The 12,265-nt window shown below is 42.2% G+C and overlaps 1 long non-coding RNA gene across 1 annotated transcript; it reads right to left on the reverse strand.

The window, feature by feature from the left end:
• LOC8056697 lies at nucleotides 932-1,379 on the reverse strand. Its single transcript, XR_002451938.1, has 3 exons — nucleotides 1,293-1,379; nucleotides 1,115-1,207; nucleotides 932-1,028 (listed from the first exon to the last, which is right to left on the reverse strand). It is a non-coding gene; the product is annotated as an uncharacterized LOC8056697 (long non-coding RNA).

Consider the following 12,265-nt stretch of genomic DNA (forward strand, 5'->3'; position numbering starts at 1 on the left):
GGATCTGGATCTCGAGTATGTGGATCTTGGAGTGAATGGGGACGCGGCGCGGGTGGCCGACCTCCTCGCGCTCACGCTCGCGGACGCCGGCTCCGTGCTCGCTGGCGCCGGAGAAGGTCGAGTTCGCCGGCTTCGTCTTCTCCCTACTTGCTCTGTTGTGCTCATGATACTATCCAAGATGTGGTTTGGGATAAACTTACCAATGTTTAGATGTGGTGATTCTATCTAAGAAACACAGCCATCCAAACAAAAACCCAAAAACCCAACTTAGCCAGGCTCATATTTGCAGGCAATCACACTACTACAGTCAGGTACAGCAGGAGCGGCTAAATAAGCTCTGTAAGGGCGGCTGGCCCAGCCGCCCTTATGCAAACGCTCTTACAGTGGAATTCACTATAAGAGCGGTTCAACACCAGCCGCCCTTACAGTGGCTCACTGTAAGAGCGGCTGGTGCTTCCAGCCGCCCTTATAGTGAGCATTAGTAAGGGCGGCTTGTGTCTCAGCCGCCTCTATTGTTTACATTTGCAAGGGCGGCTCAATCTAGAACCGCTCCTACAGTTATTTTTCAGAAAAAAATAAAAATTACAATAATCGAGTTGACAGCACAGCACAGCACAGCACCACATACATATATACATATATAATCAGATTCTCAACATCACAGATTTGCAACATAAATATCCATACATATACACAGCACCACATTTATAGTAACACATTTCAAGTCCAAAATATTTCCAAGTCCATTACAAATCCATCCAAAAGAGTCCGAAATTTTTCAAGTACTAATACAAATCGATCACAGTCCATTCCAACAAGTTCACATGTAATCAACGACCTAGACATAGCCTATCCCACTGACGGAGGTGCTGGTAAAGAGGATTGCTACCTAAGTCGGACTGTGGGTTATGGTAATCACCTTTGCAATAAACAACATGGTCCATTATAAAGTTGCAAAGGTCACCAACAATCTCTAAGAGGTCATCATCCCTGTAGACATCCCTTTTTAGTCCTTTTTCTTCTTTCCACTACAAGATTGTAAAAGACAAGTTTAGGTCTAGTGTAAATAAAAGATTGCAAAGCTAAGTGAGAATACTAAGAGATTCAAACTTACCAATTCAGGGTGTCTCCTGTAGCCTTTTGTGTTACTGATGAAAGCACATACATAGTATCCACAATGCAGACTCCCTGGCCTTTGCTTGGGAAACTTTGTTTCAATTTGCAAATGGAGATGTGTCAAGTATAAGTACTGAAAAAATTAGTAATTTTATGCCAAACTAAGTCGCACTTACCGAACATAGAGATTTGAAACGCAAGTGGCTCCCCAGACCTGGATCATGCCTTCCTTTGTGATTCTTGACATAGGCCCTGAATGCCCTGTTTGAATGACAATCGATGTGACTTATAGTATGCAGAAGTCGATATTAAAGTGAATCATTTAAGGTTACTAGGATTACAAATTTGCTTACGTAATGAGAATTGACATGAATTCTTTATATGTGTGAGGGTCAAAATCTGCAGAATCACAAATCCATGCCATGTTCATCCCGACATCGACACCTATGACTATCAAGTGATTGCTACAACAATTTTAAATAAACACATAAGTACCTTTGCATCAAAATAAGATAAACCGAACAATCGTTAAGTATACAATTAATCGAACTTACTTGAAGTGGTATGGAATCCATATTGTTTCGAAGTGTTGGAGATTCTTTAAACATACGGCAATCCACGCCGCAACCTTAAGAGACTCTTCTCTTATTTTGGCCGCACGGATCTTTTCTTTCTCCGCCAACGTCCCTCCAGCAGCTAGCTGTGGCGCATCCAATTCCCATCTCGATGGGTAATTAAAATTTATTTGTGCTATAGGCATAGGGTCTACATACCCGGCTTTCGTTGAGCGTGTAGATTTCATAAAGTTTGCTTGCATTCTAAAAATCATGACGTAAGTTAGTTTTAGCAAAATCTAACTAGGTTACTTTCAGATTATATCAAGAGGAAGAGGACTTACAGGCACCAAGTGCGAATCAGATTCATCCACATTGAACTAAGGTGAAAGCATGATTGGATGTCGCTGAAGTCAAAGGCAATACCCAAAGCAGGGCCTCCAAATGTGCGAGCAGGTATTACTACTTCCAACACATTTAGTTCTGTACGTGAAACATGGAAGTAGTACCAATCATGGAACCTTCTCATTCCATATGGCATCTTACACAAGACCCGGTTTGGTAGGAAATGTTTGCCTTTTACATATTCTTTCGGGCAATCCTTTGACCACTTGATGGTTTCAACATCTGGATACTTTGTTATCGTTGTGTAGTCTGAGGTGTCAGTGGGCATCCTGTAGGCAAATTTGTTCGGGCCTTGGTTCTCAGGCTTGAACTGGTCAGGAGCATACCACTTGTACATACATGAGACGTTCATATCCACAAAAGAGTTTGACCTTGTCGACCTTATCATGATGGGGATCTTTTCACAAGCTTCACTGTTGGGTATTTTAAACGCAAACAGAAAAATCCGCAAGCGCACGGATACCGATGTAGCCTTCACCCGGGAGTATTCCAGAGTATCGATTTTCCACAGGGAACGTGAGTGTACTAATTAAGAATCAAGATCGCCCAAGGATAACTATATAATTATTTTTGGTGGGAAGAGAGGAAGTTTTCTGAGAGTTCTCTAGTTGATCTAAGAATCAAGAATTACTTCAAGATTATCTATATCGGGACATCAGAGCACTAACCACAGAAAGAGATGAGAAGGGGGCTAGGAAGGTCTGACTACGGTCCTACAAACACCAATCCGAACGTGGTGGAATACGTCGACCGTTAGGGCTGTCACTACCCTAGGGCTACCACAACAATCCGTAGGATTGGGTGCAATTCCAGGTAATCGCAAGACTAAACACCACGTCTAATCTATTAATTACTACTCTAGCGTTATAAAGACTAAAGCACTTGATGCAAGCGGGAATCCAATAAATAACTTGAATGTAAATAAAAGTAATTAAAGAACTCAGGAATTATGAATTGAAGAACCTGGAGAACGATGAAGAACGAACCATATGCTGCAAAAGTATAATGTTGAGGAAGATCCGATAGATCCGGCTCCTCCTCCGCTCTCCTCTTCTCTCTCCCTATTTTCTAGATTACAACTAGAACTAACTAGAACTAGAACTAGAGGAACTAGAACTAGAACTAGATGAACTAGAACTAGATCTAGATGAACTAGAGGTAGAACTAGAAGAACTAGAGGGATCCTCTCTACTTGGATGAAGAATTGAAACCCTAGCTTTGATTCTGTAGAAGAGGTATGATCTCTAGGGGCCAGGGGGCCTTGCTTATATAGTCTTTTCAGATGAATCTGGGCCGTCGGATCAAACCGACATTAATCGCATGGTTTTCCTTGATCCTTTAGGTCGGTGGAGCACGATCCGCGAAACGGGTCCGAATTGGACACTGTAGCTGGGCGGGCGCCCTGCCTCCGAGCCCGATCGGCCTCCCGTTCGTTCCCGTGGCTTCTGGAGTCTTCTAGATGGTAGAAAATTACGTGGCACGTTAATATCTCTATGTAAACCCGACGTGAGGGCCTTTCTTCCGTATTTCCTGATAACCCCTGCAGAAATAGACAAACACCAAAACTCGTGGAATTCTGTCAGATAAAACCCTAAGTCTAGATGTTGGTTGCATTTGGATCCTTTTCCATGATTAGTTGATGGTTAAATGTGAGCATTAAGGACCGTCAACAAGCTCCCCCAAGCTTAACCTTTGCTCGTCCCTGAGCAAAGATGAACTCAAGAGTTTCTGCAGTGGTTTCATGCCTTAAAGATATACACGCGTTCAAACAAGATCTCTTCTCTGGGTTAGGGTAAACTGTCAAGATTTAAACTTACTCATATTACCTTTTACCATGGGACTTGTAACCGTCACTTCTGTCTTGAGCAGTTAAAAGATAGAACGGTCTAGTCAAGCACCATGTCTCTTGTTCTTTGATTAACTATAGCTCTAGAGTTTTTTTAGATTTTCAAATAAAACTCAGAGATTCCTTGTATGACTCTCTCTAGTCTCTCTTTTGTGGTATTTCTGGATCCTTACCAAGGCAGTAATGGTGTATGCTTTCTCTCAAAGTATGTGGTATTTTTGTATGAGGCATAGTGACATTGCCTTCTCTCTCACCCTACTCTAATAAGGCTTTTGATATCTGGAGCTCATAGGTGGGAGACAGCTAATACATACTTACAAGACATTTATTGCATAGTCAAACCATGGATCCAGAAGAACAAGTCAATAAGTCAAATCAAGATGTGCATGTGTGGCGAATGAATGGTGCATGGTAATGATGGTGATAACAATGGTGAAAGTCTAATTCTACTTGTACTCTTTTGAGGGGATACATACCTTTCTTGCTCTTTTGAAACTTTTTGAGGAGAATGAGATGCTCTATATTTTCTTTTTCTTTTCTCTCAGGTGGGTATCTTGTACCCCTAATTCTACTGTCGGACACTTGTCCATTTTTACCTCTCGTCTCACTTTTTCTTTTCTTTCGAGGTTCCGGGCACTTGCCCCTTTTTATTTCCTCGTATACTTTTTTTTCTTTTCTTTTTCTTTTCTTTTTTTAGAGCACACATCTCATGAGATAATATAGCAAGTGGTAGTAACAAGATAACTTGAGGATTTATTTCACAAGGGAAAACAGAAATGTTTTTGGCTATTCTCTCCCTGATTCGGAGTAGAATATTTTTGGGTGGTTCTGGAGATGGAAATGGATGGATATATGTGGATGCGTACTTCCGAAGTAGAAGCAGCATGTATGAGTGAACGTGCAAGTGAATCTTGATTTTAACCACATGACAAGCTCCTAAGGGTCTACACAGCTTGACCACACTCAATGCTCATAAGCAGTAAAAAGTAAATGTGTGGCTCAAAGTCTAGCAAGCATGTATATATGGCTGTGGTAGGAATTTAAACTCTCATCATACAGGAACTCATCATGCAACATTTTAAAGATTTTTTTCAAAGATAAAATTCTCCAGAATTCTAGCATCTCTAGGAACAGATAAACAGCAGCTCAACCTTCCCATATCGTATCCGTTAACAACTTAGATTTAGATCAAGTACTCTCCCCACAAGTTCAGGTTTAGAGCAAATGTTAATTAATAACAGTCATACCTAAACTTGAGAGAGATTTCAATTTTAAGAACTAGTCATAGCAGAGCAACTATTCATCATTTCCATGTGATAGATTATCATGAGGGTTCATTGCAAATTTTATTTATTATATATATATATATATATATATATATATATATATATATATATATATATATATATATATATATATATATATATATATATATATATATATATATATATATATATATATATATATATATATATATATATATATATATATATATATATATATATATAAGCACAAAATCTTTATTTGGGTTTTTATGATCATGCATCTTTTTATTATTTGAGTAAAGTATAAATATGAGTAGAACACTTAGCTGGATAAATGGGGGTGCTCTCCCCCAAGCTGGATTTTGACGTTATCTCTTCTGATGTAGCTAGCAAGTGGCGGAGGTGTATTTGAATGTCGGCAGCACCCTGACAGCGATTAGGATGTCCTCCGTCTGCTAGTCTTCTTTGATCCTTGAATTCTGTGGAGCTCAAATAGACAACAAAGCTTTGTGGAACTAGTTAAGTGTTAGCATAAATATTTAGCCTTTATCATGTTGAGCCTCCTCAATAAATGTTACTCTCTTTAGTAGGATCATAAATTTATTTTTATATTTTCATTTTTATAGGACAGGAATATATTTATTTTATTTTTACGCCACCACAGTGAATGTACTTATGGGTTTTATGCCATGAGCATACTCACATGGGGCTTACTATCTTCAATATTTTTATTTTCTTTTCAAGATGATGTGAACCTGATTAACTAAGCAAACTATTTTAAATAATTGAAAGGAGAAAGATAACTACCAAGTTTACCTCTTGGCAAGGCGTTCGGTGTTTTTAAGTCCTCCGAACGGGACTCTCCGTTTCCTGAATCATCCTAGGATTCGCTGGATGGCGTAGTCGGTGGTTCCGACGGTGCTTCCTCTTTGTGTATAACTATTTTCTCTTTCCACACCTAACTCGGTGCTACGGTCTCCTTAGGATAGTTCTGTTCAAGTTGTATGTCTTCAGACCTTACAACTTCTCCTTCATAGTCTACCCATCCGTCCTTGATGATTTGCCTCCTCTGGTTGCGGTTGCGTCGTCGTCTTCTTGTCCTGACCTGCTTAGAGTCTTCAACTATATAGTTAGGGTCAGTAAAACAGTGGCGTACCTTCTCTGAGGGGAAGTGCATGTGGACTTCTCCGGTTCCAATGTAGATGATTGCTTTAACGGTGCTGAGGAACGGTCTTCCACGGATGACGGGTGGATTGTACTCGTCTTCTCCCATGACAATAACCTTACGAAATGTCTGGTCTGCCATCTGGAGCTGAATGTATGTCGGTTGTAGGGGCATGGTTCAATGCAGGAGCTGATAAGTGACTGTGGCCATTATGTTGACGTCAGATCCGGTGTCGTAGAGTGTCTTCTGAAAAAATATCCGTTGATTGTGCACTTGATGCTTGGAACACCAGGGTCATCCTTCTTGATCAAGAAAGGCGACTTGAGTTGACGATCTTGACCTCCTTGAGCTGCAGTGACCATCTTAGCTGACTCAGTCCACAATTGCTTGTTCCTGTTCCTCCTGTTGGTCCTTTCCTTGGTTCATGTCAGGATTGCTCTGAGATTTTTATAGTTTTGTTCTTGAAGGAAAACGTCTCCTTCATCCCCTTGATGTAGAAACTGATCTTGGCAGCACTAGCGTGGATGACTGCTCCCGAGGTGTTCAAGAATGACCTCCCTAGAATGATGGGTGCCCTCTCATCAGTATCAGTCTCTATCACCACGAAGTCTGCTGGAGCGTATAAGGTACCAACTCAGACGTAGAGGTTCTTCAATATTCCCTTTGGGAAACTTAGTGTCTGATCTGCAGGCTGCAAGCACACGGTTGTTTCTAGTAAAGGATGTGTAAAGAATTTTTTCATAGAGTACCTTGGGCATAATGTTGACGCTGGAGCCAAAGTCGCAGAGTGCTTCTAGGAAGTCCACCATGCTGATGGAGATCAGGATGACGGGGTGTCCTAGGTTGTCTCTCTTGACCGGCCGAAGGTCAGTAATTACTTCCACAACAGGGTTACTCCAGTAGTTACGTCCTCAAGCATCTCAGGGCAGTGATTGCCTGAGTGTCCAGTATCTCCAGTGTGTTTGTGCTCGTAGATCTAGGTTCTTCACTTAGTGGAGTCTGGGAGTTGGAAAAGTCCTTCATATTTTGCTCGAAGTGTACCTGCTCATTGAGACAAGGCAGAGATCAAGTGCATGGGCCCTGTTGGTGGAAAACACCAACAGAACCAAAAGTGTATTTTTTTCTTCTCTAACCTTAAGCATAGTGAGCAAGACAAAGTTGATGGATAATAAGATCATGAGTATAACATTTAAAACATTTGTCAGATCAAATGGCTCAACCTAATGGAAAGATAATCTATCTATATTTATGTTGTTTTTTATAATATATCTTCCAAAGATTGAGTGTGCAACATTTTAGTTCATAAGATTAGGAGTGTGGAATCACAAAGGTGGAAGGACTAAACATATTGAATCGATTGGGTTGGTTAATCTTATAGTTGTAAATCATACATGTTTGTCTCTTTTATTCATGTGAACGCTAGAACCAAGGAGAATCTTATAAAAGTGATAGACAAGTACCTTAAGATGTTACCTTACTTGAAGAGTGATGTTACAGTATCACCTTGTGGAAGCTTTCCTTTCTTAGCGGTTAAGCATCATGTTGGTGGCACCCTCCATGGATCATCTCTTGTGAGCTATGCCTTCCTTGTGTAAATTGTTAAACTTCATGTGTCTCACTCTTTGTCTCTAATGTGAGTTTATCTCAGGACTTCCCAGGTCGATATTGAAAGTTTTCCTGCAGGGGTTAGTCCAACAAAATATCCAATATCTACTATAGCATACTATCGGCTCAAAAATCAACCTAGACACCATGTCTAATTTGATTCAGGAGGGCATTTTAACCTAAGCACCATGCTTAATTTAAACTCCCTTGGAAGTAAGATCATCAGCCCTAAACTAAGCACCATGCTTAATTAAGAGATAAATGAAACTACTCCAAACCTAGACATATACTAAAGAAAATAAAAGTAGCATGAAAGCATTTATAGAGATCTACTCAGGTGGAGATGAAGTAGTGCGATTAGTATTTAACAAATTGAGCATGTCTCAAAGGTAGGGACAACCAACATAGCAACATGGAAAAGGGTGTTTTTATGTAAAGTACTCCCCCAAGCTTGAATTTTGCAAAATTCTAGTTTGGATGAATTTAATTCAATGTTGTATGATGATTGGTTGGACATACCTTGTGTTTGTCATTCATCCGATCTTCTTGCTCCAATCCTGGAAAGGTTAGTGACAAGAATACCCGAAGGAATATTTTTACAATTATCCTTATATGCTCAACACACATGGTAATATTGCAAATAATTCAAAGCTCATGTTAGATCTAATCAGTGCTTATTTTAGGACACTAAGCTTGTCCTTGGGAAACCATCAATTTATGTCAGTGAAGTGGTTTCCCCTCCAACGCTGACCTATATCAAGATCAACTCAACGAGATCTGCAAAATTTATTATAGACATATGCATCGACAACCGCCCTTTTAAAGTTTTTATAAATAGAAAGGAAATGGGGGTTGGAGATCTCGAATGTGGTGATGTTGGAGAGACCAATGGATTGTGATGATGTTGCATATGAGCATGGAGTAAATGAAGTGGCTATGAAATAAATTCCATGCTCATTAATGCTTAGAGTGAAATCCATGTGGTATGGTGAAAATGATAAGGTGAGTGTGGTAAAAAAGGAAAAGAAAAAGGATACACGGACGACTTGGTTCGAAACTAGCACAGCTACCGTTCCCCGACAACGGCGCCAGAAAGCTTGTTGGGTATTTTAAACGCAAACAGAAAAATCCGCAAGCGCACGGATACCGATGTAGCCTTCACTCGGGAGTATTCCAGAGTATCGATTTTCCACAGGGAACGTGAGTGTACTAATTAAGAATCAAGATCGCCCAAGGATAACTATATAATTATTTTTGGTGGGAAGAGAGGAAGTTTCCTGAGAGTTCTCTAGTTGATCTAAGAATCAAGAATTACTTCAAGATTATCTATACCGGGACATCAGAGCACTAACCACAGAAAGAGATGAGAAGGGGGCTAGGAAGGTCTGACTACGGTCCTACAAACACCGATCCGAACGTGGTGGAATACGTCGACCGTTAGGGCTGTCACTACCCTAGGGCTACCACAACAATCCATAGGATTGGGTGCAATTCCAGGTAATCGCAAGACTAAACACCACGTCTAATCTATTAATTACTACTCTAGCGTTATAAAGACTAGAGCACTTGATGCAAGCGGGAATCCAATAAATAACTTGAATGTAAATAAAAGTAATTAAAGAACTCAAGAATTATGAATTGAAGAACCTGGAGAATGATGAAGAACGAACCAGATGCTGCAAAAGTATAATGTTGAGGAAGATCTGACAGATCCGGCTCCTCCTCCGCTCTCCTCTTCTCTCTCCCTATTTTCTAGATTACAACTAGAACTAACTAGAACTAGAACTAGAGGAACTAGAACTAGAACTAGATAAACTAGAACTAGATCTAGATGAACTAGAGGTAGAACTAGAAGAACTAGAGGGATCCTCTCTACTTGGATGAAGAATTGAAACCATAGCTTTGATTCTGTAGAAGAGGTATGATCTCTAGGGGCCAGAGGGCCTTGCTTATATAGTCTTTTCAGATGAATCTGGGCCGTCGGATCAAACCGACATTAATCGCATGGTTTTCCTTGATCCTTTAGGTCGGTGGAGCACGATCCGCGAAACGGGTCCGAATTGGACACTGTAGCTGGGCGGGCGCCCAGGAGAGTTGGGCGGGCGCCCTGCCTCCGAGCCCGATCGGCCTCCCGTTCGTTCCCGTGGCTTCTGGAGTCTTCTAGATGGTAGAAAATTGCGCGGCACGTTAATATCTCTATGTAAACCCGACGTGTGGGCCTTTCTTCCGTATTTCCTGATAACCCCCTGCAAAAATAGACAAACACCAAAACTCGTGGAATTTTGTCAGATAAAGCCCTAAGTCTAGATGTTGGTTGCATTTGGATCCTTTTCCATGATTAGTTGATGGTTAAATGTGAGCATTAAGGACCGTCAACATTCACATACTAGAGGGAGTAGTTCTTCATGTGTCGGCGGTGCTTGTTGAAAAGTCTGTGCCATCTCATCATGGCCTTGCTCGGGGCGAGCTGGAGAATGTTCTGGCTTAGGAGGCACATGTGGTGTCTCGTCATGCTCTGACTCGGCACGAGCTGTAGAAGGTTTTGGGCTATGAGGCACATGTGGTGTCTCGTCACGCTTTGGCTCAGCACGAGCTGTAGAAGGTTGCGGACTCTGAGGCACATGTGGCGTCTCATGCTCTGGCTCCGCACGAGCTACAAAAGGTTCACCTATTTGAGGCTCATGTGGCATCTCATCATGCCCTGGCTCGACCCCTTGCTCACCAGCGGTTGGAGAAGCCGGTACCCTCTCATGCATCAAGTGGTCCTCATGAGACGGTGAATACACCTCTCCATCCTCAAGGTGGACTCTCTCCAGGTGTACATCACTTGGAGTTGGCGAGGAAACATTCAACACAATATCCTTTTTGTACTAGAGGATGAACTGTTTCATGAGTAGTCCAAGCTCACGAATCCCCTCGCTAGTTGGGTGTTCAATCTTATGCTTCGCATACTCGGGATTCACGGTATGCACCTCAACCTTACTATAGTCGGACGGGACCGGTTTATGGTGCCAGATGTCGCCTGGAATTGGAGGATGTGCCAGACCCATTGCCACCTCAGCCATCTCCTGTCCCCTACCGAAGGGAATCAACAGGATGCAACGAGTTGGCACGCGTATGTGATCGACTGAGGCGGAGGCTGCATTGGAACCTTGGCTGCTTTGAACATTTGGAGGGCTACCAACTAGAACCAAATTCCTAGGCGGCTCCATTTGTGACCGTCGCTCAGTAGACAGTCCTTGCTCCTGTAGTTCCTTGGCAACTAGGGTCTTCACTAGGGTGGCAAGACTCTCCTCCCGGTTTCTACCATGTTTCTTGTACATCTCCACATCCTCTCGAAATCCTTCCTTCCAGGTCTTATGTTTCCCTAACCCCCTGACACGGCCTGGGTGCTCGGGGTTTCCCAAGACAAGGCTAAGCTCGTCCTTCTCTCTAGAAGCAGTGAATGAGCCCTTCTCGATGTCTTCAGAATATTTCATTATCCTTGACACTGCCTCCTCGGTCTCTGGCTTGGCAAATTTCAGACTGCTGCCTGATTCTTCAAGATTCCTTGCAAAGACCCAACTCTTGGTGCGTGGCTTCAATTTCATTACTTTTGTATTCCCAGTAGCTACGGCCTCCTCTTCCATCTTTCTAAACATCTCTTCCTTGCCCTCGTAGCCACCGGGGCCTAGACGAGGGTGGTGGATGTTCTTCTTCGCCTACAAGCTGTTCTTTTCACTTAAGGCTAGAGATTCTGGTGCAGTCTTCTCAGCCACAAGCAACGCCCAGATAGCACGTCGGTGTTCAGCTCATTCCTCCAACGTCGGAAGGATTCTCCCATCATCTTCATAGCACGTCGTGTTACTAGGGGTAGCTTCTCTACCGGAATCCTAAAATTAAAATTGACCAACAGACAATTTTTCCATAGGTCATCCTTTATGTCCTCTGGATAGTCGTGCCAATTACGGATTGATGGGTTCAACTTGTCTCTGACTAGGGCCCCAATTGCATTGCGGAATTTTGATTGGAACTCCTTTGGCTTAAGGATCTGCCCTTCTTCCCCAACCTCATCAATCACATAAACCATTTTTGCATTTGGATAGTGGTTTGGCTTTCTAACCCCTCCTTTCCTTTTCACTTTGGTAGTCGAGCCGAGGTTGTGCCTTCAGGTTGCGGAGCAGAGGCCCCAATGGTAGTCTCTGTGCCTGTTGCCTCTGCCCTCCTTTCCCTTGCCCCATCGTGTCCGGCGAAACATGCCGGACGCCGACGTGGTCTTTTTGGAGGTTTAGGAGGGACCTGTATAAACAACAGGTCAAAGTGTTAGTAG

Source organism: Sorghum bicolor, chromosome 4, assembly GCF_000003195.3.
Source record: "Sorghum bicolor cultivar BTx623 chromosome 4, Sorghum_bicolor_NCBIv3, whole genome shotgun sequence".
NCBI lineage: Eukaryota > Viridiplantae > Streptophyta > Magnoliopsida > Poales > Poaceae > Sorghum > Sorghum bicolor.